At 44.0% G+C, this 27,624-nt stretch overlaps 1 long non-coding RNA gene and 2 gene segments (V, D, J or C); 1 reads left to right on the forward strand and 2 right to left on the reverse strand.

Annotated features, from left to right (window-relative positions):
• The first annotated feature begins 917 nt into the window (after positions 1–917).
• On the forward strand, positions 918–15,651 carry LOC309516124. Its single transcript, XR_014212782.1, has 3 exons — positions 918–1,457; positions 9,536–9,624; positions 15,185–15,651. It is a non-coding gene; the product is annotated as an uncharacterized lncRNA (long non-coding RNA).
• Positions 8,441–11,945, reverse strand: LOC309516121 (immunoglobulin heavy constant gamma 4-like). The segment is given in 3 exons: positions 10,856–11,945; positions 9,998–10,134; positions 8,441–8,858 (listed from the first exon to the last, which is right to left on the reverse strand).
• On the reverse strand, positions 13,105–26,390 carry LOC309516114 (Ig gamma chain C region-like). The segment is given in 5 exons: positions 26,300–26,390; positions 17,439–17,738; positions 15,658–15,990; positions 14,584–14,907; positions 13,105–13,588 (listed from the first exon to the last, which is right to left on the reverse strand).
• Between the last annotated feature and the right edge of the window lie 1,234 nt (positions 26,391–27,624).

Raw genomic sequence — 27,624 nt, forward strand, 5'->3', positions numbered from 1 at the left:
TGAGCTGAGCTCAGTGGCTGGGCTTCCCCCCATGTACTGTCTGCAGGGAGCTAAGGCGGAAAAAGCAAATGCCTGCACTGAGCTGAGGAGGGAGACAAGTTGCATTTTTTGAGTTACAGATCGATAGCCGTGTTGGTCTGCCATAGTCAAAATAAAAAAAATTCCTTCCAGTAGCACCTTAAAGACCAACTAAGTTAGTTCTTGGTATGAGCTTTCGTGTGCATCTGAAGAAGTGTGTATCTGAAGAAGTGTGCATGCACGCGAAAGCTCATACCAAGAACTAACTTAGTTGGTCTTTAAGGTGCTACTGGAAGGAATTTTTTTATTTTGCATTTTTTGAGTTTGTTCTCAGAAGTTCCCACATAGCTCAGTCAGTAGAGCATGATATTCTTAATCTCAAGGTTGTGCATTGGGCAAAAAAGATTTGGAACACTTGTAAAAAAAAGAAAGTGGGGGGGGGGGAGAGGAAAGCAGCAAGGGTAGAAGACTGAAGAGGATGCTACAGCTTGGGAGGCTAGTATATACCGGAAGAATAAGAAATCACGATAAGAAACTTTTAATGAAATAATGGAAATGGTTCATTGAATATTTACAGATAAATCACAAACAGATTAAAAACATTGGCAGGGTTTTAGTAATAACCTGCAGTTTCATAAGAGTATATATTTAAAGTGGATAAATAAATGAGTAAATTAAATGAATTGGGATATGCAGAAGATGTTAAAAAAAAAATTAAGGAACCGCAGAAAGAGGGGGAAGGAAGTCAAACTTTGAAATGTTAAAATGATTGTAAAATTAATGAAATGTGCAAACTTGAAAAGTATAAATAAAAACTTTTTAAAAAGTATATAGTGGTCATTTTATTTGAATGCCGCTTTTCCATAGTTCCAAGCTGTGCCCAAGGCGGCTTATAACATGGAAAAAGTTACACAATTACAAACAGAATAAAAGTCATCATAACAATAAATAAAACAAAGTACACAACCGAACTGAAACAATTTCCACATAAATCACAAGATCTAAAATAAAGATGCGAAACATGAATATCTGTAACAGCAACAACCCCATAACGAAAATAAACCTAAAAAGTCCCCCAGCCTGAGAGTCTGTCCCTTTAATGCTAGTGATACACAAGACTACTTATTCCTGTGTGATATTAAAGTACAGGTTCTTGTTTAAATAAATAAAAAGATTTCTATATACTGCACATAAACGGAAGACTAGTTATAGCACTCCAAGAGAGGGCTTACTTGTTGCAAATGAGTAAGGGAGTGTTGGAGCTCAGAGAGGAGAACTTGCAGGAGGCGCCATTTTGTGTGTGTGCAGAACATAATAAAGCACATTGGCCTGTGACTCCATGAGAGTAATCCTTTGAGAGCCACCCCACAAAATGAAAGCTTCTCTGGGGATCCTGAAACTCGAGGAATGCACTGAAAGCAGAACAGTGCAAAGAAGAGGTAGCTCAGTTTGTGGAGACCTTCTCATAGACCAGGCATCCCCAAACTCGGCCCTCCAGCTGTTTTGGGACTACAACTCCCATCATCCGTGACCACTGGTCCTGTTAGCTAAGGATGATGGGAGTTGTAGTCCCAAAACAGCTGGAGGGCCGAGTTTGGGGATGCCTGTCATAGACGCTGCGGGGGGGGGGGAGCCTGGGAGAAGCAGGCTTGTTTTGCAATCCTGCACAAGCTACACAACTTGGTGACACTGCAAAGCTGCAGACCTGATTGGAGGGGGCAATTTGGGGGCCTGTACAAACCAAGGGGTTCCTTGGTTCCTGCACATACCATTGGCCACCAATGGTGAGTCAGCACCTAAGATTTCCAGGCAAGTTGCCACTGGAGAGTAATTTTTCTGTGGCCACAGAAAAAGGCGCATTATTGGTGTGAGGCCAGGCCTTCCTTCTTGAGAAGACCACAGCCGGCAAGACCTATGAGGCTTAGCCCTATTGTGGCAGAAAGAAGCTCTGCCACAATAGGGTTGGGATTTGGAGGAGGTACTCAGGGCGAGGAGCAGCCACAGAATTTGAAAATTTGTCGTCCGTGAATGCAGTAATTATTGCACGTGGGCCCAAGCTTTTGTGCACGCATGCATGGGCCCTTGTAGGGGTGGCAGCAGAAGGCCCCCAAATACCACACCTGCTCCAGGCGCCATAAACCCTTTGGAAAGCTGACCACAGTAGGAGTCACCCCTTGCCCAGGGTGCTGTTTCTCCAGGCCTAGCTTTGTTTACAAGTCCCCAAGTGGTTTGACAATCGATCTCCAGGGAAATCTGGGAATTGTAGTTCTGTGAGGAGCATAGGGGTCTCCTAACAAGTCTCAGTGCCCTGAGCAGACTGCAGTTTGAATGAATCATTCGGGGGAGCTATGACTGTTCAGTGTTGTACCACAATGCTTTAATGGTAATTTTGGCCTACAGTCTCAGTCATTTTGGACTCATTGGCCAGAGGACCTGGGTTTGTGTTCACTGTATTAAGGGAATGGTTAACAGGGTGGTTTTGTGATGAAGTAGTTGCAACAAACAGCAGTGCTCTGCTGGAGTCCTCTCAGCCATGCAAACTCTACCCACTTCCACCATTGTTCAGGGATCATCTGCAAACTCCCACCCTAATCCCTCTTGTAAAGCGATGTCTGCAAATCATTACAATCACTCCAGGCAGAATGTTGTTTGCAGATTTCCCTCCTTATATATCTAAAAGAAAAAGGACTAGAGGTTGATCCTGTGTACACACCATACACTTCAAGACACCCCCCCTGCAATAATCATGGGAACTGTAGTTCACCCTTTCATAGATTCCCAACACCCTTAAACTATAACATATTCTGAAAGAAGCAGGCTGCTGAGTATCAGTAATGATTAGTATAAACCCAAAGTGTTCTTTTGCAGGGGTGCTTTTCTGGCAAACACAAGCAGGGAAGTGAAACTGAGGACAGGAGTCATTTCGAGAGTTTACAGTGCTTGTAAGGAGTTTGCACATGGGGAGCTAAAGTTTGTTGTTGCACGCTTGAAGCTGATTCCTGTGCAGGATTACTTGGAAATAAACCCCTCTGCATTTGGAGCGGAGTAGGGCTCACTCCCTGTTCCATGTAAGTGTGCGTGGTGCTAAGAAGCCATAGACTGCAAGCTCTCATGTAAATAACAGCAGCCCACTAAACTTTAGGGGTAGCTAACATATTGTCCAGTATGGCCCTTACTTCCAAGCAAGCATGCGTAAGATTGATCTATTCGGGTAATGATTCCTGAACTGTGGACTGTAGACCGCCAGTGGTCTGCGAGCTTCATTCAGATGGTCCATGGCGTGTCTTCAAAAATACAGTTTCAAATCACACAGCATCTAGCCCAGTGTATTTCAACTGATACAACAGGCAGAAAAACCATTAAGAAGTCCACCAAGACTGTCTGCAATTTTCAAGTGGTTCATTGAGTGTGTGTATGCCTAGAGGGGCGGGGGGAGTTTGGGAACCATTGTGCTAGAGTTCATCCGCACCAACTGTGTAGATCGCCCTCGTACTACTCTGACTGTCATGGCTTTCCCCATAGAATCCTGGGAACTGTAGTTTGTTAAGGCGACTGGGGATTCTCCTAACAGCACCCTTAAAAACTACAGTTCCCAGGGTTCTTTGGGGGATGGGGGTAAGCCATGACTGTCAGTGGTGGAAGAGTGCTTTAAAAGGTATGGCTGTGAGCTTTGTCTCCTAGAAAGTAAGGTTTGGAGCAGCAAATCTTACACCCATTCTGAGGTGACTGTGGGTGGCTGTGGAAAACCTGCTCTTTTGGGGGCTTTCCCCATGTTCATTTCTCTTCACATGATCTGCGAATGCCGTTATATATTTGTGCCTTGCTTTTCTTCCCAGGATCTCAAGTCTGCGTCCATCGCCATCTCCTTCCACCCTTTTATCTTCACTTGACAGATTAAACTGAGTTAGTACATGTACCCAGGCATAGATTGTCTTTCCCACAGATGGCCTGTTGGGATGGTGGGGAGAAAGCACACACCCCCCCCCCCAGTACACATACAGTGCAACTGGCCGGAGAAATCCTCTTAGCAGGATTGTGCGGTGCAAAGTGTGGTGTGCGTGGTACAAAGACCTGCAATTCACACCACTCTTTCGAAACACATTTTCCCCTCTCAAGGAATTCTGGGCACTGTACTGCGTTAAATTGGACGATGTGGGAGAGAGGGAGTTAGGGCAGTGCCTCTCCTGTACAGCCAGGCATCCCCGAGTTTAGCTTGTTGTTTACTTGGTTTATAACAAAGTAAGCAGGCACTATTTTCTAATTGCATGCTAGATGTGCTGTCTGCCCTTTATTCGCTTACTGTAGATTGGGTGGGGGTGCAAGGTCAGAGCTCAGGAGCAGAGCATCTACTTTGCCTGCAGAAAGTCCCTGGTTCAATCCAGGTCTCTGGCAGACCACCAGGCCTCCTCTCCTTCAACTGGAGGCAGCCATTCCACCAGACTGCCTCAGTAGGGGAGATACGGGAAGCAGAGCTTGTTCCACCAGTTTTGCCGAAAACACCAGCTCCATCAGGCACTTTTTACCCCTGAACTGTGCCAGCTGGTTGCAGAGCAGGTCCCTGAGTTTGACTTCCCCCCTCTTCTCTTCCTGTCCCTTTCTCCTTGTGTGCCTTTTGTTTCAGACTGTAGGCCTGCAGGCAGGGACTGTCTTGTTTCTGCAGGGCAAACAGAAAATACAGTGGTACCTCTGGTTAAGTACTTAATTCGTTCCGGAGGTCCATTCTTAACCTGAAACTGTTCTTTTTTTTTTTTTAAAAAAAAATATTTATTAATAATTTCAAAATTACAGAAAAGAAAGAAAAAAATTAAAAACAACACTACAATACATAGGAAAAAAAGAGAAAAAAATCAAGACATAAAAACCAATGCAACAATACAGCAAAAAGATAAAAAAGAAGGAAAAAAAGACACAAATCCCATATTGCATATCTTTAACTTCCATTTGCTTGTTTCATTGACCTCCTCACACCTCCCTTTTTGTATGCTAGTTTGATTGATTATTTCAGCAAATTCTTTCCATCTTTCTCAATTTTTACTAAATAATTTATCTTGACAATTTAACCTATTAATTAACTCAACAAATCCTTTCCATCCTTTCCCCATATTCTGTTTTCAAATTACCTTAAGTTATTTAACCTTATCTTACCAAAAAATACTTTAGAGCTTAACACTTAATACTCGATTATACATAACTCCTGATATCTTTTCTACTAGAGTCATATAGTTTCATTCCAACATTTTCCCTAATGTTCATTAATTTTAGGCTAATTCCCTAAAATGAAACTGTTCTTAACCTGAAGCACCACTTTAGCTAATGGGGCCTCCTGCTGCCACCACGCTGCCGGAGCACAATTTCTGTTCTCATCCTGAAGCAAAGTTCTTAACCTGAAGCGCTATTTCTGGGTTAGTGGAGTCTGTAACCTGAAGCGTATGTAACCGGAAGCGTATGTAACCTGAGGTACCAGTGTACACACCACAATTGCCTCATTGCGTAAATCATGTTCAGAATACCACAACACACACGTAACTGGCTGTAAAGTAACATAACATTAACATTATATATAAAGTTTTATATATAATAGAACTGTAATCTAATAATCATATCAAAAATTATATGATGATTAGATTATAGTTTTATTATATATAATGTTATGTTACTTTACAGCCAGTTACGTGTGTGTTGGGGCAAACCGAAAATGGCTTGGACCCTTTGCCTAAAGAGCATGAAACAAGTGGAAAACCTCTTGGACTCATGTTTTGTAGACACAGGACAAGCGAATTGTGGATGAGCCCATGGTATAAGCCAGCTTCCTCTGTTCACACCACCTATGCTGACACAGTCCTTGGGATGAAGAGCTCTTCTTCAATTACCATTCATTCAGTTTAAAACATATGCAGAAGACCCTGTGACTGGAAGCTAGGACAGTGTTGAATGTGATGATATTAGCTGCTTTGAAACCCATCCTGACCAGCCTGAGACTTCCATTTCTCCTCTGCGTTCACTCCTCTGGGCCCTCTGATACATAGAATCATAGAATCATAGAGTTGGAAGAGACCACAAGGGCCATCGAGTCCAACCCCCTGCCAAGCAGGAAACACCATCAGAGCACTCCTGACATATGGTTGTCAAGCCTCTGCTTAAAGACCTCCAAAGAAGGAGACTCCACCACACTCCTTGGCAGCAAATTCCACTGTTGAACAGCTCTTACTGTCAGGAAGTTCTTCCTAATGTTTAGGTGGAATCTCCTAGCTTGGGTTGGTTATGGGGGAGCATGCAAACCTCTCAGTTGCTGTGATATAAGGGATAAAAGACTACACACATTTTTTATGAATCAGTATTGGGCAAAACAAAACTTTTTCTCCCATCCAGTATCTGTGACAGGCATTTTTTTTTTTGGGGGGGGTGCCTCATGGATTGTCACATTTGTTGAAATAGTTCTTTTTCAGTCATGCCACTGTGAGCTTTTTAGCTGAGAGCAGTACTCAGAATCCTTTGCTGGTGCTGCCACTTGCTCCTCACTGCATGGCCGCTTCTGTGATGCAAATGTCGTTCTCTCATGTGCTTAGATGTTTACCGTACACCCGGCCCAGCTGGATCCCACCCAGCCCCCAAGGCCCTGCTCCTCCCCTCACGGTTTCACACTGCGGGGTAATTATAGCCTCGTGCTGGTGAGTTTTGAAACTGAGAGGCGCTAAGAATAGCAACAGAAAAACGTCCTGCAAGATGGCGTTTCCTGAAGCTGCAGTTTCTTGTATCTCACCTCTAACCCTCTCCTTTTTCCATTGTAAAGGTCTGTTCTTTCCAGCCTCCTCTGCTTGGTCAGAGTCATTCCATTCACATGAGCTTCCTATTATGGGCCTGGTCCGTACACATGGGTGTAGTCAAGGGGGGGCAGGGAGGGGACCTGCCCCCCCAGTCAATGAAAATGCATAGGAAACTGAGGTTCTGCCCCTCACACAAGGGCTGCCCCCCATGTCTGCACATGTAGTATTATGGGGTGGGAGGATACTGAAAGTGGTTGCATGGACTTCCCTGGGGTACCCAATATGGTGCCCTCCATATCTTGTGGGCTGCAGCTCCTGGTCATAGATCAGGGATGCTGGGAGTTCACAGCATCTAGAGAGACCACATTAGCTACTTTTGGACTACCCATCAGATTATAGGTGGTGGATGCCATTTTTAAACACTTTGCTTTGTCCAACCAACCAACCAACCAACCAACCAACCAACCAACCTGTAAGTCAAAAGCTAGCACAACAGGTTGGACCTCGAACCTTTCTTTCCAATTGTGCTAGCAGAGAGTCCCCTCCTTCCATCTCTTGTAAGAGAACAATGAAAATGTTATCTTCCACCTCATTCCGACCTCATTCTGCTACAGGTGTAGGCCCAGACTTCCTCCTTGGAAGCATCATATTGCGACTTTCCCTCCAGGTCTCTGATGGTTCTATTTCATTGGAATAAGGTCCCAGGAGGCTTGTGCCAGTTTTGTGATGTATGGTTTATTTACATGCATATACAGGGATTGGAAGGTTCACATCATTAGCACTTCAGCAGTTCTTGCGTATAGTTTCTGGGATGCTTGTGCACTAAAAACAGTAATGATCACAAAACCTGCATCAACTGGAAAGGCCCTCAAAGGATATCCAGCCCAACCCCCTAATGGTGCAGAAATCTATTGCTATACAATCCCAGATAGGTAGCTATTCTCTGCTTAACAACCTCCAATAAATGAGTATGCAATAGATTAAGGGGTTGGTAGTCACTGGTAGTTTGAAGACCATAGACTGTATCCTGTGCTAGTCTTACTCAGAGTAGACCAGTTGAAGTTATTGGCATGCCTATCTTAGTTTAAGTTGGTCTGCTCTGAGTAGGACTTGGCTGACTACAATCCCGTGGCAGTAAGGAAATGGTGTGTAAGAGATGGGTAAAAGAGCTGGTTTATTTAAGCATATTGCATGCACATAGATAGATAAGGACATTTATTTCATATGGTTAAAGAGGCCTGGCAAAGATACTGGAAAGTGGAGTTTCACATCTCTGGGTGAGATTAGAAGCCAGATAGTGTCAGGCACGTTGGGGCTAGAGACACCAGACATTCATTTGTTTAAAAAAGTAAAAGCTGCCAGGATGGTATGCATCTCAAACATGAAGACTAGATTCAAAATAATGAAATATTTAAAAGCACACAATTAGATACACACACACACACACAAAATCTAAAATAGTATTTTTTTTAAAAAACCCCACAAACTAAGAGCAGTAAAAGCAACAATAAGAGTAAAACCACCACTGCTTAAAAGCCTGAGAGTAGAATGTATTATTCACCTGTTAGTATTTATTCACCTGTGCCAGCAGAACATCTCTAGGGAGACCATTCCACAACAGAGGCACCACCATTGAAAAGGCATATTTTTGTGGGGGGGGGGGTGACTGTCCTTTGGTACTTTACTGGGTGGGAGAAGCAGATGTTTCTGGCTCTTGGTGGAAGCCAGTTAAGATATCGGGCCCCATAAAAGTGTTTCCTCTTGAAGGCACTGTCCCAACACATGCCATTCATGAAAATTGCCTCCCCCTAAGACAATCACTGTGCTGAAAGGGCCTCATCACTTGCCAGGAGAGAAGTAGGAGCTGAATGAGATAGGAAATGAGAGAAGGCCCGGGATGTTGACACTGGAGATGAAGCTGCGGCTCCAGGCAGTGGCTTCCTCTTTGCCCCTTTGAAGATGGAGGATGAGATTCCCAGGAAAATGCTCCTAGAATGTCTGTGGGATGACATTCTTGTATTCAGGGCCTACAGGCTGCTTCTTCAGGTCTGCCACAGTGGAGAACATCCATTTTACCTGTTGGGATGGAGGGTGAAGAGTGGGGGAGAGAGGAGAGGGGTGAGTGTTGAACAGGGCTGGGGAACCTTTTTTGGCTGGTGGACCAGATCCTTACCTGCCCACCCCAGAGGGCATAATTTAACAGGTGGATGGGGTCTCCCACGTGTCAGTCACCTGATGTCTTAGGTACATCAGGTGATGCTGCATTTTGAAACACTGACTGTTGGGACTTCAAATAAACAGATAGATACATACATAGAAAAGAATAGTACAGGGCTTTTTGAAAGCCCTTTTGCAAACAGGTATCTAAAGAAGTGAGCCTGCACACGAAAGCTTATACCCAGAACATACTTAGTTGGTCTCTAAGGTACTACTGGACATTTTATTTATTTATTTCGACTGCGTTGGACCAACATGGCTACCTACTTGAATCTAGTCCTGTGCTGTTCTTTGAACCTTCAAAAATGTCGTATCTTGCCTACATTAGCAAGAGGTTATTTAGAAGCAAAACTCTTTCTGGCTGAAGGAATGTTCAAACGCAGTCAGTGTAAAAAGGACTTTTACCGAATTTATCTTGAATGTACTGTTACTACACTTTTGCCATTTTAAGATATTTCTTTTCTTCCACTTTGAAATGCCACATAAAGAACATTTTCCTCAAACAAATGCAGTGTTTTTGGTTTTTTTAATTACAGCCCTGTGCCTTGAGCCTTTCAGACTCCACTTATGACCCAGAGTGGTAGCAGATCCTTGGAAGTTTCCACACGTTCTGGACCCTATAGAGGTTTGTTAAAGAGGAAGGAGAGCAGGTTAGGAGCTTAAAGAAATAGGCTGCTTACACACCATACATTTAAAGCACATGGCTTCCCCCAAAGAATCATGGGAACTGTGGTTTGCTAAGGCTGCTGGGAGATAAATAAATGTGAGGAATAAATGACAGTTCCCAGGATTCTCTGGGGGAAGCCAAGGGCTTTAAATGTCTGGTGTGTGTGCAACCTATATTCTACGCCCCTCTCTCCTCCCCAGCAAGCAGCGAATGAAACATATATTCTAAACACTTATCTCTTGGGTTTTAGTTGTTGCTTTCTTCCTCCTTTGGGCTCTCTCACTGCCAAATGCAAATGCTGATATGTGTTTTCCCCTTCCTTTCCCCTCACCTTGAAGAGTGTCATTGTGGTGCTGTAACATACACTGATGAGGAAGAGAATGAAGAAAACCAAGATGGTGGTCCATAATTTTTCCAGTTCCTCTTCGACCTCGTCGCTGAGATCAACTTCTGTCGATATTATTATCACTGTGGGGAAGAAAGAGACGCCATTCTCAGTGTTCATAAATATAAAATTCCCCAATATGAATAGTCCATCTATCTATTGACCCACAAGTATATCCATCTACTTCTGAATCCCATCATTCTGCATAAATATGGAGCCTGCCTTCCCCTAGAATATGATTGTACAGTGGTACCTTGGTTTAAGAACTTAATCCGTTCCAGAAGTCCATTCTTAAACCAAGGTGTGCTTTCCCATAGCAGCGGGGGACTCAATTTACGAATGGAACACACTCAACAAGAAGCGGAACATGTTCTGCTTCCAAGGCAAAGTTCACAAACCAAAACACTATTTCCGGGTTTGCAGTGTTATTAATCCAAGTTGTTCATAAACTAAGCTGTTCTTAAACCAAGGTACCACTGTACTTAACTCTTATGGAGGGTTATGCAAATGTCTGTTCCCATCTAGTCTTATCTTTAATGTTATACAGGTGTCAGATAATCCTTTTCATCCACACTTCATTCACAGTCATGCTGCATCATTGATATAGTATTATTATTTTAGTCTGATGGCAACTATGAAGCCTGTGATGCACTGTGAGTATGAATGAAATGCACAAGTATTGGTTTGTCTCCAAATTCTACATAACACAAACTGTGATCATCTAAATTTTGTACTGGTGGTTTGGGGAACACATCTGTTCACGCCATGTGACATTTAGGCCAAGGCATACAAATACAGGTTCACCCATTTCTTCTGGGTTTATTTCTCATGTCTCTAGGGCACTACTTGTGATGCCCTTTTGGCCATGTTACTGAGCATCTGAGTATTACAAATCTGCAGAGGCGATGAAAACAGTTGCTAGACATGTTTGCCACATGAGAAAGCGGATCCTATCCTTGATGGCGACGACGAGGCATTGGGAATGACAGGATGAAATAATCCTGTGGAAAATTTGTGATATTTGGAGACAGCGGGGATATCTTAATTCGGCCTTAGTAAGCTTATTTTATGAGAGAGGGAGTTGTTTTAGAAAGGCCACACAGTGAGCTTCATGGTTGAGCAGGGATTTGAATCTGGAGGCCTAGCTACCAAACCCAACACCAACAAGGACACTAAACATGGCAGTGGTTAACCTTGGTGTAGAAGTATCCAAGCATTTGGTGGGGACAGTGTAGAAAAAAGAAGTTTGTGAGTTTCTGTATGTTAAGTCTGTTGGAAATGCATTCAGTGCATGACTTGAAGGCGTTGGTTCTGCTATTAGTCTTGGTGACAGCAGACTCTGGAGATTCCTGTCATTTGGGACTTAGCTGTCCATGAGAAAGGCAGCTGAGATTTGACAGCTGGAGGAGAGGTAGAGATGTGTGGTTCTGAAGGATTCCCCCCATTAGCTGCATAGATCTGACCTAAAAGAGACAAATCCCCCTGTTTTATTTCATAAACTGGTTTTGCCCTGTTTACCTCAGTACAGTATTGTCTGTCTCCTCTCTCTCTGAATTCTCTCTGCTTTATTCCAATCACTTTGCTAAGAAAGTCAAGAGGCCACATATAAGGCACAGATATCCTATGACTGGCTTAACATCTGTCATGCAAGAAACACACCTCTTACAACTGCGGCTTCTAAAGAGCTGACTCAAATAAGGGCTGGCCACTTTCTTTCCACATGAGGAGGGCATAATGAATTTTGTGTGCACATGTTCATTTATCCATGCTCTTCTCTGTGGGCATGTGGATATTTTAGGCTGGTTTTGTGCCCCCCATCTCTTTGTTTGCTCTGTTGGCCCTAAATAGTTTTCTCTTATGCATTCAAATGCAAAAAAAATTTGCCAAAATCCCTAGGTACCAGTGTCAAGCTGTTATGTCTCTTACAATGTTTCTAGCCTTGTAAGCACCTCTTGTGCTTGAGGTCTTGTGTCTATTCCTGAGTCATTTTTTTAAGGCAGAGTTCACAAGCCCCTTAAGTCATAGGAAATGTTACTTTCAATTCTTTCACTCCGCAGTGTGTGAGCACTCCATTAATCTGGCCTGAATGCTTTGTGAATTTGGATTTACTTGCTTCCTACAAGAGGCGCCTCCAGATTGACACTGTCTTGCTAGGGGCGGGGTGGGGGGGGTCAGGGGATGAAGATGCCCCACTTTCCCTGTAAGACCCCTTACACACACATACACCCATTTCCAAATTCTACTACTTCTAACCTTTACCGCCACCAATGTTTCACAAAGGAAACGTTATCCAATTATTTTTTGGCCAACCTCTGATGCCATCATATGCTTTGTATCTGTTTGATGGGGGAAGTGGGATGGGGAGGAGAGATTATATCAGAAAACATAATTTTCTGTTGCCCTCCCTCTCTCTTTAAATAGATGCAAAGAAAGTGAATATACTGACCAAAGCTTGCCTTTAATTTTTTTTTAGAATATGAAAGGAAATTGTAAAACATATCTGTTTCTCTGCCATTTCCCCCCTTATTTTTTAGTGTTTCTTTTATATAAAAAAATCCTGTGGTGTGCATGTGTGTCTGTGTGTTCCTTTTAAGACCACACCATGTATCTTTATATGTCCTTGCAGTATGACCAACTGAAACACTTTTTGCTCTCCCAAATGGAAAATGAGAGTGTGCCCTTCTGAGCATGTGCAGAGGGTAGGCAGTGTGGAGCAGTGAGCAGAGTGTTGGGACTCGGTGCGGGGAGATGTGTGTGAGGCTTGGAGAGTCAAGTCACCACTTGGTAATGAAGATTCACTGGGTGGCCTGGGAGAAAGCATGCTTCCTCAAGGCTGTTGTGAGGCTAGCTTGGCATTACCTGATATTTGAAGGCCTGGGCTCCTTGTTGGAAATAGGATACAACTGTGACAGTGACAAACACATTTTTCCTCTGCTGCCAACCTTAAACATTTGGCATTTGTTTTCGAGAGATTAATCCCATTTCCCCATTAATCCCCCCACAAGTCACCTTCTCTCCTGGAAGAGCCACAATAATAGATATCTATGACAGTCTTTGGATGAGTTCTTTTTTTATTCAGCCCTTGGGTACATTTTTGCATGGGGATATTTTAACACAGGGTTGGTCTAACAATCTCGAGAGAGAGAAAACCCCTGGGGCCATAGGGCGAGGGGATCGCAATGCTGGCTGGGGGCCGTTTTCATTTTTTACCCCGGGATTTCTCAATGGTCTTCTGAATGAACTTGAGGGTCAGACCTTCATGGACAACCATGCAGGTACAGGCATCACCTCTGTTCCAGTCTGCTTTGGGGACTTTCAGCTTGCTGAACAAGAAATATAAACCATCGCCATCACTGTAGACTGGGGTGCTGAGATAGTCAGCTTCAGGCAGAGGGTTCCCATTCTTGAGCCATTTCAGGGAGATGTCGCTGGGCTTGAACCCTCTCACCAGGGCAGTGATGGAGACATAACGGCCATTAGACCTGAGCTCATCATCGTGGGGGCGGAAGAGATACACACCTGGAGCTTCTTTGGTTTCTGGTTATGCATAGGGAAACAGAAAGAGAAAAAGAAAATGACTATTCAGTTTAGGTCCAATTAGTGGAAACCATGTGGGGAGCTGGGGAACGGAGGAGATACAAAGGGTTCTGTGCCAGGTATGGGCAACCTGTAGCCTCCCAGATACTGCTGAACTACAACTCCCATAATCCCTGGCCATTTGTTGATGGGAGCAGGGGTCCAACTACATCTGGAGAACCACAAGTTTCCCATCCTTGGCTTAGGGAAGCATGGTTTGGGCTACATGTCTTGAATGGTTCAGAAAACCCCCTGACATGTTTGCTGGGCTTCTCTGTGGTGAATGAACAAAACACACCACTAATGTGCCATTTAGAGAACATTCACATCACCCCTTTTCTCAGGTGTATACAGAAATTTCGTGGTGCACAAGGACCCCCCCAAACCGCCCTGAGACAGAATCAGGAGGTTGGTTCTCTGACGCTGCCTCTCCAGAGCTGCCTGTGGGGCAGATTAAAGGTGTGAAATGAGCCTTGGTTACAATGATGTTCATAACTGCTTTGTACATAATAGCAACAATAGTCCATCTACGTCAGGACACGTTGCACAACTATTATTATTAGTCAGATGGAAAGTTATCACACGGAATAGAGACTTCATTTTTATGAGGGTGGAAGACAGTATGCTAGAGGCATCATTTCCTATGTGGTACAACTTCCCTTGGCACAAGTGTCAAAACATGCTGTACAGGTTTTTTTAAGCACTGCATGTGGGTTGTGATGGTGGGACGGTTGTGGGGACCACAAGCAACTATGCCCCCCTCAAACTACATGCAACATGTTGAATTTTTTTTTGTGTGTGTTGCCAGATCTCACTGTCTACGTTCGTATATTGTGTTTGTTCTAAATGGTGCTACATTGATATGCCTTTTCAGTAATCTCTTTCCTGCTCAGGAGGTTGCTGGGAAATTAGGGACACCGTTTGCAGGGTGGAGAGCAGGCCTGCTTCCCGCTTACCTTCCTTCTTGCTAATCTCTCTTGTTTTCGGTTGAGGCAGGGATGGGTGTTGCACTGTGCAGATAAAAGTCTCCCCTGACAACCAGTCGCTTGCGGAAATGATCACAGAGCTGGACGCGGTGAAGGTGTTATTAACCTCCTCTCTCCATGCAAGTGGCTCAGGGCTTAGACTTCCTGCTGTCTGCCGTGACCAGGTCACTTCCAGTTCTTCCTCTTCGCTTTCTAAGTTGACCACCACGCAGTTGAGTTTTGGTTGCTTATCCATGTAAAGGTCGTTGGGGCTTGGGGGTAGGATGAAAACTTTGAGGGGAGTTCCTGAGGAGTCTGGGAATGCAAAAACCCATGTCAAGTCCCAAGTCTCCTCCCACCATTTCCCTCCCAGCCTGCTCACAGAATCTTATCCTGCTCTGCTTGCTTCTCTTTCAGAGTAGCTCTACAGCTAAGTCAGTCCAGGCTCCCCATTTGGCTCACCTGAGAGTTCCTCAGTCCCTTCCCTTCCCTTGAACAACTCCAGCACCTTCTACCATTGCTGAATAATCCCAGTTCTCTGTTGTTTTTGGAACTTGCACCCCTTTAACTAGTGCGTTTGCCCATTCCCCAGATTCCCCGATGGATCACTTTCAACACCAGTGTGCCACAGAGAGATTTACAGCTGGCGGCACAAGTAATCAAGCCAAACTGCCCTCTGCAGAAGAAGAGAAATGTGTTTCCTCAACTCCCTGACAAACATTTAATCTAAACTGGAGAAATCTGAGTGTGCGAAAAAGCTACCTATCAAGATTTTTCAAAGGAAAACTGGCTTGTTGCCCTCCTCTATGACACAGAGTCCTGCCTCCAGTTGGTTCAGTCTCTCAAGTTCCAGATAAATGGAGTAAAACCTCAGATATGCCAGTAGGGCAAAAGGTTGGAGAAAGCCATTCCAAATCCCAAAGGACCATGATGGATGTATTTCTGGGTCATTGGGAAACCCACCATAAAATGGAAGTAGGCCCTTGCTCTTGGCCTTTCTGTTTTTCAGTCCATGCCCACTTCATCCGAACCTAACCAAGTCAGAACTGAGTCAAGAGTTCTTACCTTCACAGATCTTGGCTTTGCTTCTCACAGAAGTTTGGGTTGCTGTGTGGGACACCTGGCAGACGTAGACATTCCCATCTTCCCAGTCTGCTTGGCTAATGTTGACTGTGCTGATAGTACTGAAGGTGTACCCACGGGTGTCTTTCCAGGGCTGCTCAGTGAAAGAGGGTTGCGACATAGGTTTCTCACTCACCAGCCAATTTACCGTCACATTGTTGGGGTAGAAGTTGGAGATAACGCACATCAACTCAATGGTGGCCTCTCTGGAGCTGGCCTTGCAGGAGGAATGGAGCAAGCGGACCTTTGGGGCTACGGGATCTTTCTTTTCACAGGCTGGAAGAATAGGAAGTATAGGGAGTCTCATGAATACCTGTATTTTAATTATGTACGGTGCACCTAACCACCTGTCTCATTTCCCCAAACTTAAATTCAGTTCTCCGCATGTCTACATTATTTAGTTGAGAATTAGCCAGGATTTTAGTACAAACTGTGCTTAATATTCATGTCTTGTATGCAGTTTTGCTGAATAAATACACAATCTGGAAACAATTTTCCTGAACATAATACATTTGTGTGCACTGTTTTTTGGTGAATATATGTATTTTTTGTATATTTTTGCACACTTTTTGGGCAGGGGAACTGCATCACAAAATTCAGAGAACCACGAATTTAGGAGAATGGGCTTTCTGTTTGTGCATTATTCCAGGTAGTGTGAATTAGTTTGTATTGAAATGCAAACTGAACTGAATCCCCCCCAATTCCCTAAATGTGAGTGGCTTCTAATTCACCTGCCATTAGTTCCTTTGGATCCTGTATTCATTTCCCTCTCTCCTTATGCTAGCCTTTCCCAGAGAAGGTAGAACAGCCTCACTCTCTGTGAATCAAGCTTATTCCTCTTTCTCCTCTGAATCTCTGCACTAAACCCACTTCTTTTCTTAAACATCAAATTTCACTTTGCTGCGCCCAGTGCCAAGGAGGACAGTGGAGGGCAGTTCCCTCTTCTGTTTCATTGTCGGTTCTAAGTAGGCCTAAGGACCACTAAGAGGGCTGGTAAACTATGTATAAACAGTTGAAATGAGATCACATATGTTAATTGCACCGTTCCCTTTGTTGTTGTTTTTTAAAAGACTAATTTAAGAAAGTCTCTCTGTGTGTGTATGTGTGTGTGCAGAGCATCCTGTGTTGCTAATATTCTCATAAGAAAAATGAAGAGGGTGTTTTTGCTGAATTTTGACACCTGTTGCTACAATCTGTCATGGTGCAACCTGACTTTCCCTAAATTTGAATCACTATTAACTGGATAATTCTAAATCCTTTCTTCCCACTGCTGTCTTGTCTATCACAGGCACATGTGGGGAACCTTTGGCTCTCCAGATGTTGCTGAAATAGAACTCTCATAAGTAAGAATGGTCAATTGGGAGTCTTAGTTCAGCAAATCTGGAGGGCCAAGGATTCCCTACATCTGATCTCGCTGGGTTGTATCCATTGATAGTCATACCCACTGAAATTAATGGGCATGGCCGATTTAGGTTCCTTAATTTCAATGTGTGGGTCTACTCTTGATTAGAATTTGGTTGGTTACAACCCACAATATTTGTGAGTGTTCTCTGTAGTGCTCAATGTGCTTCTGAGGGTACAAAAGTCAGATGGTAGGACCAAAAATATTGCAATCATTATCCATCCCTTCACCCACACAATCCATATTTCATTTCTTTCTGCTCCACCCAACAAACACTGAAGGAGGAAGAAAGCAGATAGCACAAAGGCTCAACCAGACTCACGTCCAATCTCTTTGTTGATTGTGGAGCTGGTAGCTGTATGTGCAATATGGCATTGAAGCTTCTCTGATTCCCAAGTGCTGGTTGGGATGGTGAGCTGGCTGCTGAGGGTGTAGTGGCCACTGGATGAATCCAATAGAGCAGGGAAGGTCCGGATGTCAGACGAGGATCCTGAATTCCACTGTACTTTGACAGGTTCGGGAAAGTAGCCAGAGACCAGACAGCCCATGCTAACCTGGGAGGCAGTGGCGAGGTCTTGGCAACAGGGGGACAATGGGAAGACGACTGGGGCTGTGGGAGATGCTGCAAATGAAGAAAAAGATGTGATGACAATCTGTTCCTTGGGCAAGCATTTGTGTCTCCTTGCCAAGAGCGGGAAACAAGATACAGTGGTGCCTCGGGTTATATACGCTTCAGGTTACATACGCTTCAGGTTACAGACTCCGCAACCTAGACATAGTACCTCAGGTTAAGAACTTTGCTTCAGGATGAGAACAGAAATCGCGTGGCAGCAGTGCGGCAGCAGTGGCAGGCCTCATTAGCTAAAGAGGTGCTTCAGGTTAAGAACGGACTTCCGGAACAAATCAAGTACGTAACCAGAGGTACCACTATATTGTTGACTTCCATGACAAGTGAATCTGGTGTTCAGCCCTGGTCAAAAGCTGTGAAGGCTACCTGGAATTATTGCATAATTTGACTTGCGGTTTCTTGTTATCCTAGGGACAAGGAAACTGCTGAGAAGCATATTCAGCACCCTTATGCCATCTTCCAAGATTTGTTCCCAGGCACTGCCCAACCACCTTCAAGCTTATTTTCACAGTTGTGAGGTTTGAAAACCTTACAGTGCTGAGTTCTATGGAGAAAACACTCAGACCTGATTAACAACCTTTGACAAATTTATCTGTCTCGGAGGACAAACCTATGCTGGACTAGACGAGCCATTGGCCTCATCCAACATAACTCTCCCTATGTTCTAAACTAATCCATTAAAAAGCCACTCATATACTCTCACACATGTAGAATACATGACCCAACCTTGAACAACCACTAACTCTTAAGGCCGCACACAGTTTCCAAAGGATCCTGTACACACTTCCCAAAGGAATAATCCTCAGTGAACACAGTGGGTATTACTTCTGAGGAAACATGCATGGGATTCTACTATAATTTGATTTGACATCCATTTACAGTGCAATCCTACGAAGGCTCACTGTGAAGTATACCCCACAGAGTTAATTAGTTGACGCCAAGTGATTGTGCATAGCTTTTTGACAAGGTAATATTTCTCCCCTTAAGCTAACATATGAAATTAAATATGGGAGACATTTTATTTTGTATTTCATGGGTGCCCAAGTGGGTGGGGTCCTGTCTGTGAGAAAAGGACATGCTTCTGTGGCAATGCGGAGGGATCAGTGGAACATTAGTGGGGGACAGGGGGGACTCAGAAGGGTGGGTTACAGGAAAGGGATGTGTTTCTGTGACCACTAGATCAGAAGGTGACTTTAATTCTGAAGAAGAACCTTGCATGGCTCAATAGCTTCTAAATTATAAACAGCTAGAGCCATCACACGAACAAAAATATAAAATTTTTACTTACAGCCCCACACCTTTTTAAAAACTGATCCTGTTCCAATGCCAAATACTAGGAAATTTAGCAGACGGAATTAAAATTGTGGCAAAAACATTAGCTGCTGCTGCTGCTCTGTGTGTGTGTGTGAGAGAGACAGAGAGAGAGAGAGAGAGAGAAAGAGAGAGAGCGCACACACGTGCTAGCTTTTGAAAGTTTTACTGGGTGCATTTTGATTTTTATTGTAATTGTTGCTCCTTTTAAAAAGTTTTTAATGGAATTATATTTATTAATATTTCACAAACAATAAAAACAAAACCCAACATTTAAACGTTTAAACATTTAAACTACAAAAACAAGACAAATAAAAATACACAGTAGAAAAACAGTTGATAGAAGATAGAAAGAAAAAAAAGTAAAAAATGGAGAGTAAAAAGAAGAGAAAAAGCCACAAAACAAAGCTAAAAATGGATTAATATTTTCAAATCTTATATTTTCTTCACTAGTTTCTTGACCTCCTCACACCTCCCATTTTGTATTCCAGTTCAAATATTAAATTCAGCAAATCCTTACCCTCTAGCATTTTATCCTTACTCCATATATTAACCTATTATTATAAATATCCATTTCCAATTATCATTCCCTATTTACATTTTTATTTTTTTAAATAAAATGATATTTATTAATATTTCACAAACAATAAAAACAAAATCCAACATTTTTAAAAAATAAAAAGTTGTTAATGGAATTTTATTGTTTACTGCTAGACTCCAACACCATACATTTAGGGGACATGATTTCTCCCAAAGTATCCTGAGAATAAGTTTGTTAAGGGTGCCTGGAATTGTAGTTCTGTGAGGCCAAAGTTCCCAGAATTCTTTGGGTTAAGAGTGTGCTTTAAATGCATGGTGTGTATATACTCTCACTGAAGTCTTTTGAGGAGATAAAAGTAGTTTAATATTTTTAATTAGTGTGCAGAAGGAGAAGAGCAGACACATACTTCAGTCACCATGCTTGGTTTCAAAAGCACATTTCCTAGGATCATTTGGGCCTATAAATAAACTTCAGATGAAGATCCAGATATTTGTCCTAGGTAGCATTTTTACTACCATCAACCAGGTCTCAACACTCATGGCCTGTTTTAGCTCTGTTTTCTGTTTCACTTCCTCTTATTTCAGCACCATCTGTATCTGCCCAGATGTCCTGCATCCTGTTTACCACCCCCTTGTATTCAGTAAAAGGTAGAGCAAAGAGAAGCATTTAGAAGAAAAATGGAAAAACTGTTCAGCAGAACTTTTTAAGAAGAAAAATGGAAAAAACAACAACAAGCAACTGGTGGTAGAGAACATTTGAACTGCACCAGCTGATGGCGATACTAAATACTATTACTAATACCAATAATAAATTGTGCAATCAATTTCAATCTGTTCCATATTATGCTCAATATTTTGAAGATTCCATGCAAGTTATCAGCAACTGGAGTTTTACGGGCCCAAAATATCCCAGAAATAATGGTCTTTTGGGCAGCCCAGGGACCAGGGCTTTCCAGATGTCGCCGGGCTCCAACTCCCATCAGCCCCAGCCAGCATCGCCAAAGGGCAGGGGTGATGGGAGATGTAATCATCATTATCTGTAGGGCCACAGGTGCCCCATTCTTGGCCTAGCATTTTCCTTCTAGTGCTGTCTTAAGCCAGCCAAGTTCCCGCCAAAAGTTTTGGACAACAACTTCCATCAGCAGGGCATAAATTCAGCAGGTGAAGTTTTCCCCACAGCATGCAGATGCAGCAATGATGTAGCTGCACTAATGAAAGGAGCTTCGTATTTTCTCTTACTGTTTGCCATTTTGGTCATATCCAAGCTATACATTTAAAGCATACGACTTCCCCCAAAGAATCCCGGGAACTTGGATTCAGTTCATTGCAGGTCTGTGAACCACCTGATAACTCCCCACTTGAATTGTTAGGCTCAGGGCCCTGTAAAAAAAGTTGTGTGTTGACCATAGTGTTCCGGCTGACTCATACCTGCCACCCCATAATACTCACACATGCCTCCTTCAGTTCATTGCGACTCTCATTCCCTGTTCTGGTCCCTTTGACCTATCAGGCTCCCCACTTGACCTATCAGGGTCAGCTGAGTTTTGTACAAAAGAGTTCGATTAAGTCTGCTTAAAAAGGAAAGCTGAGGTGTGTGTGTGTGTGTGTGTGTGTGTGTGTGTGTGTGTGTGTGGAGGATAACAAGCCAGGGGCCTGTCTTCATAACAATCAGTCAATCTGCAGGCATTACTGATTTTCTGCCAATTAAGTGGCTGTTAAACAACAGCAAACCAAGCCCCCCCCCATTGGTTGGAAACCCCCTCCTTGTTAGTATTAACTTTATATTCTTATTAGCCTTATATTATCAACTCACATAATCTAAAGTTAGAAATGAACTTCTCAATAGGGTAAAGCATTGGCTTAAACTAAATATTGGGTTTTTTCCTCCCCACATTTCAATGTACAGAAACTGCAGAGCAACGACAGCAGGTCTTTTCTGCCCCCCCCCTTGCACTGATTGTGTTCCACAGTTGAAAACCACCTTTCCTTTCTCCCTGGGGTTGGCACATTTTATTTTATTTTTGTCTCTAAAGCCTGTCACACACAAAGCACAATTTAGCAGGAGGAAATTTTGATGCCAGGATACACTTTCATTGCAGAATTTCTGTGCCTCTCAGACTACTGTTACAGGTACAGAAGTAGAGTCAGAAAAGCAGGCGGCAACCCTAATCCCCACCAGTCCTTTGCCCTCCTGCCGGCCAGATCCTCACTCCCTGGTAGCATTGCCCCTGCCAGGTCTCATTGCCAACGGAAATCCCCCATGCTGAAATCCCCTTTTCTAGGCAATCATAAACAGTGCAAGAGCCCTGACTCTTTTGCACCTGACCACTTGAGGATTGATTGATTGATTGATTGCATTTCTATCCCACCTTTCCTCCAGCAAGCTCACGGTGGCGTACATAGTTCTGATCCCCATTTTATCCTCTCAACAACCCTGTGAAATAGGTTAGGCTGAGAGTGAGTGACTGGCCCAAGGTCACCCAATGAACTTCATGGCTGAGTGGAGATTTGAACCCTGGTCACCCAGGTCCTAGCAAGACACCCTAACCGCTACACAACACTGCCTCTCACTGAGGGAGTCTCATCAACCCACATCCCTCTCAACTCCATTTTCAGACTCTGGCTTCTCAGTGTGGCTTTCAGAGCTGGCCCTAGAACCCAGAAATCCTGGTTCCCAGCTCACTTGGCAATAACTCATTGGAGCAGAGGCCAGACAGTCTGGCTTGCCTGTGTCCAGCCAGCTGATCTGCTGTCCTCCACTTTATCTCTTCTCTACCAGTTTGCATTAGGACCCTGGGGTCTTGGCTTGCACATCCTCCCTCAACCCTCCAGCTCTCAGCCATCTTTTAAACTCAGGAACGCTTATGAGAACTCTCTGCTCTCACCTGCCAGCAATACCCCATACCCCTCATGCAAGCTGGGGGCTTCTTGTGTGTGGATCAGCCTAGCAGCCTCTTCCCAAGGCAAACCTACTCTGTTGGCTAACGTTCCCTGCAAATGTTGCAGACAGAAAGCAGGAACCCAAGCAAACTTTGTACTGTACTCCATTTCCCTTGAAGGTGTGTTTTTGAGGTTTGAAAGGGACTCCTCTCTAAGCTGTAGCATCCCCACTTTCTGTGCAATGGTGGGCTGAGTCCTTAGGAGCACTCTAAGCCATTAAATTCCCTCTTCCTACTAAGATGTGCTCTGAACATCTGAGCCATCTGCTTAAACAGAGCTGCCAAAAGCTTTGCTATAACCCATTAGGCAACGCTGGTGCTTTGTAACCCATTGCAACCTAGCTGGTTCAGGGAATCTCTACTTACAACCGGGAAAGAAACCATGGAGAATGACTGCCAGTCGGTTTAGATAGCCCTGGACTAGGTGGACCAATGACCTGACTCAGTATAAGGCAGCTTCCTATGTTCACATAAGAGCTTAGGCGGAGTCCCAATTCCCTGCACAAACAAAACACGCTCCTTACAAAGCTTGGGCTTCCTTTTATTCTAGACTGCCATAGCTAACTTTCCTTCTGACATACAACCCACAGCTGCTGGGTCTCAACACCCCACTGCTATGGCTTTCTAGGGCCCTTCAAACACGACATAGGAAGCATACTTCCGGACTGGGCCAATGGTCCATCTAGTGCATCATCCCATTCTCACAGCGGGCAACAAGATGCTCATGGAAATCCCACAGACAGGACCTAAGTGCAACAGTGCTCTCCCCACTTGTGATTGCCCAGCAACTGGCATTCAGAGCCACGCTGCCTCTTGACAAGCTACAGATAAGCCTTCTGGAAATGTCCTCTTCCTGCTTTATAACTCAGGAAACCTGACTTAGATAGGGATGGAACTTGAACATTTTGGGTCAAAACAAAGTCCTTCCTACCCTCGCCCAGAGCTGAGAACAGAACCCAGGAGCCCTGGCTCTCACCTGCTCCAGCTTACCTTTCCTTTCCAAAGCTGGGGCTTCAGATTTGTTGCTCCACACCCCTCCATGGGGACAGGAGCCAATCCTACCCCTTTTTAAATGCATCCCAGTCCTGCTGTTGCTCTAAACCACTTGGCAACACTACCCTCCCCCCAAGCTAAAACAAGATTGTTTCCCCTACCTGTTTTCCTGGGAGTAGGAATAAGTCAGCTATGGAGAGTTTAGGCTTTCAGAAGTGCCCTAAGTTGCTCTGTCCTACTCCTCAGTTCACTCCAGCCAGGATCCAGGGCTCCTGCCTGCCTCAGCTCTGACAATGCCTGGGAAGGGGTCTTTCTCCTCCAAAGAGCATTCCTCCCCCCGACTTTTGGAGCAGAGAGCAGGACCCAGGAGTCTCGGCTCCTCAGAGCCCTCCTTCTTCAACCTTCTGGTTCCTTGTTCGTGCTTGCTGTTTTGGAGTTAGCCCAGAGCTGCTTCCAAAGACTTGGAAAACATTGCTCCCTGGTGACTCCCCTGAAGTCAGATGCTCCTGCTGGGGGACAAGCAATTGCCCAGCTGAGCACCAGGCTAGCTAAGGTAGAGAGCCTTTTTCTCCAAACCAGATTCCCCGAAGCCTACAGCTGAGCCACGTGAATCTTTCATTTTAAAATCATTCTTCCAGATATTCCTCCCGGTTTCCCCTCCAGGAAGCAACTTTGAAGCATACTGCAAAGGTGGGGGGCCAGGATTCTCACAGCTGAGTATCAGGCTCCAGGCAAGCTTTCAGGTAGCCTCCTCACTGCCTTCCCACTTCATTGAAGCCTGGGACTCTCCTGGGAGGTCAGAAATCTTTCGGCTGAGCATCATGGTTGCAAAAGACTTTCTGGTATCCCCCTGGCTTGCTGACAGCTTTGTGAAGCCAGTTGCTCACCTGGGAGGGCAGGAATGTCTCAGCTGAGCTTGGGCACCTAACCTGCCCCAGGTCAGGTTTCTCAAAGCTGAAAATCCCAACTAAGCACCAGGCTTAGGGCAGCTTATTGTGTAGCTCAGCGAAGCCTGCTGTGCTCATATAGGAGGTCAGGCAAGCCCCTTCTACTCTGGCAGCTTCTTGGAAACCTAACACTTACCGGGGGAGCTCAGCGATCTCCTAGCTGAATGTTAGGCTTGGGGCTGACTTTCAGATATCTCCTGTGCTCCCTGTCAGCTTCCTTGAAAACTGGTACTCATCTGGGAGGATGAGGTGGCAACAGTGCACCTGAATACTCAACTCCAAGAAGACATCCAGGGTCCATTTGCTCATCAGCAGATTCTTACATGCACCCTGCTCAGCTAGGAGGGGAAGAATTTTCTTTATAATTGTCAGCCTTCCGGAGAGGTTGCTACCTTTCTCTCCGATGGCTACACGGAACATTATGCTCACACAGGAAGTGAAAAACCTCCCAAATGGGAGGATAAGTCTGGGGAAAGCTTTCAAAGTAGCCCACTTTTTCTGTCTCAGGTTCATTGAAGCTCACCTACTCCACACTATTAAAAAATTCCTTCCAGTAGCACCTTAGAAATCAACTAAGTTTGTTATTGGTATGAGCTTTCATGTGCAAGGTATCTGAAGAAGTGTGCAGGCACATGAAAACTCATACCAATAACAAACTTAGTTGGTCTCTAAGGTGCTACTGGAAGGATTATTTTTTTTTGACTTTGGCAGACCAACACGGCTACCTACCTGTAACTACTCCACACTAACTTCGTTGAAGCAAGCTGGTGTTTTGCCAGGGAATCGGAGATCTCTTGACTGGGATAGCTTGGTTGGTTAGAGCGTGGTGCTGATAACACCAAGGTTGCAGGTTTGATCCTCGTATGGGACAGCTGCATATTTCAACATGATCTTCAGGGTCCCTTCCAACTCTACTGTTCTATGATTCTATGAACCAGGCTTGGTCCAGGCTTTCAGGTGAAGCTCTTTCCACCCCACAAGAGCTTCCATAAGCTTAAATATGTAATGGAGAGGAGGGCAACACTTAGGGTAGGGCAAGATGGCAAATAACTCCATCTGAGAAGGCCTCTTGCTCTGCAGGGAGCTTCCCTCAGTACTTGAATCAGGTTCATGTGCATCTGCTCTCACTGAAGCATTCACATGCCAAATTTCTGGTAAGTAAACCAGACACTCCTTGCTTATCTCCAGGGAAGCTGATGGGGTGGATCTAGGCTACCCTTTCCGCCTGCTCCAACTGACTGACATTAAGCTGGTGCCTGATTTGGAGATGCCCAGCTGAAGGGTGGAGGCAAGCAAGCCTTACAGTTCAGTCTCAGCTGGCAGGCCTGAATATCAATACAAGACACCTAAAACACAAATATTTATTTATCACGTTTATACCTTACATTTTATCCGAGGTTGGAAATGCTAGTCCACGTTCCTAGGCTTGTTTTCAGTCACCCTGTGCCTGGAGACAGGGATTGATTTCGGAAATTCCCTTCCTCTGGCTTATCTATATTTCGATCTTTCCAGAGCCCCAGAGTATTATTTATTGAGTTATAATGCTACTTACCTGCCCTTCACCTTAAGGTCCCAATGCGGGTGAAAACAAAAAGATACACACTTCTAAAACAGATAAAACCATTACGATGATAAAACAGGTAAGGCAAAAACATCAAGCAAAATGGAACAATATGAATCCCACAAAAAGGTGAGTCATAGAACCATAGAATTGTAGAGTTGTAGAGTTGGGTCCCTCAAAACAAAATACTTTAAGTGTAAAGATGCTGGATGTATTTCTGTGCGGAGCGAGTTCCAAAATACACATAATCAAACCTTTTCTTACCCAACCAAAGTCTGGAGTTGATTGAAGCAAGTGGTCCTTTGCCACTGACCTGCCACCTGTGCCCTTTGGATGTCATTTCTGTTCTAATGGGGGCTTCAGAGATTTTTCCCCTAATCATGCTCTCAGAAAAGAAGCCAAAAAAAGAAATTACAGTTATGACGTCCTTGGAGCTGAAATAAGTTCTGAAATAATTTTTTTAGCATGGTTGAGTGAGGCCTAGGGGCTATAATTGGGATCCAAAACTGGTCATATGAAACATTCATCCGCACACAACTTCCCCTCCCCACCCCCGGTTGTTTGTGTTGACTTGTTGACTTGTTTTCAAAATCCAGGCATTTATTTCCTGAGATACATAAGGCTGCGAAATAGCAAAAATTGTTGCAGTTAACCTTGCCAAGGAAAAACTCCAGCCATTTGTTTTCACTTACTTACCTAATTCTTAATTAATTAAGGATCTATTAATTATCAGTTAATTAAACTTAATCATGTTTCTCTCTATGCTGCAATGAGCTAGGCCATGGTTTGGCTTAATCTTACGTGCGAACCACCTTGATTTATAAGATATAAAGATATTAAACAATGAAACTTTTGCCTACACACAACTTCCCTTTCTTCCCGCTCTTATTTGTTTGTGTTGACTTGTTTTCTTGTTTTCAAAATCCAGACTTTCAGTTGCTATGAAGTAGCAAAATTTGGAGTTAACCTGGCCAAGGAAAAGAATTCCAACCATTTGTTTCTACTTGCTAACATGCTTCTTAATTAAACCAATCATTTATTAGTTACCAGTTAATTAAATTTACCACCTTTCTCACAGGGCACTGATTGTGCCTCTTTCTCAGTAGCTGTCACTGAGAACCGCTGCTGCACAGGCTTGCGGCATTATAACAAAGCAAGGCCTACAACTCTGCCACAGAGGTTGTTTAACATTTCTTCATTATAAACATATATGCAGAGCTTTGTCACTGAGTCAAAAGTATCCCCCATTATTGCTTTGCAACCAATGGGAGTTGCATGTGTTTTAAATGCTTTGTGGTGTTCTGTGGTAGCAGTCTTCTGCCTTCCAGATGTTGCCGGATTGTAGCTCCTATCACTCTTCTCATGCTGTTTTGGGATGATGGAAAATGCCAGTCAGTAAGGAGAGGGCTGTGGGGTTTTATTTGGAAGTCTCTGATGGGATTAAAAAAACCCACACGTTTTAAAACCATCCAGTTGGTTTTGGCACCTGTGGAAAATATGGAAACTTCCTGGTAGTTGTGAATATAAGGAATGATATCCCTTAAATAGTAACTAATTGGCACTTGGCAGAATACAATCTTCCTTTGGGG

Source organism: Podarcis vaucheri (genome assembly GCF_965113315.1).
Source record: "Podarcis vaucheri genome assembly, chromosome: 13".
Taxonomy (NCBI): Eukaryota; Metazoa; Chordata; class Lepidosauria; order Squamata; family Lacertidae; genus Podarcis; species Podarcis vaucheri.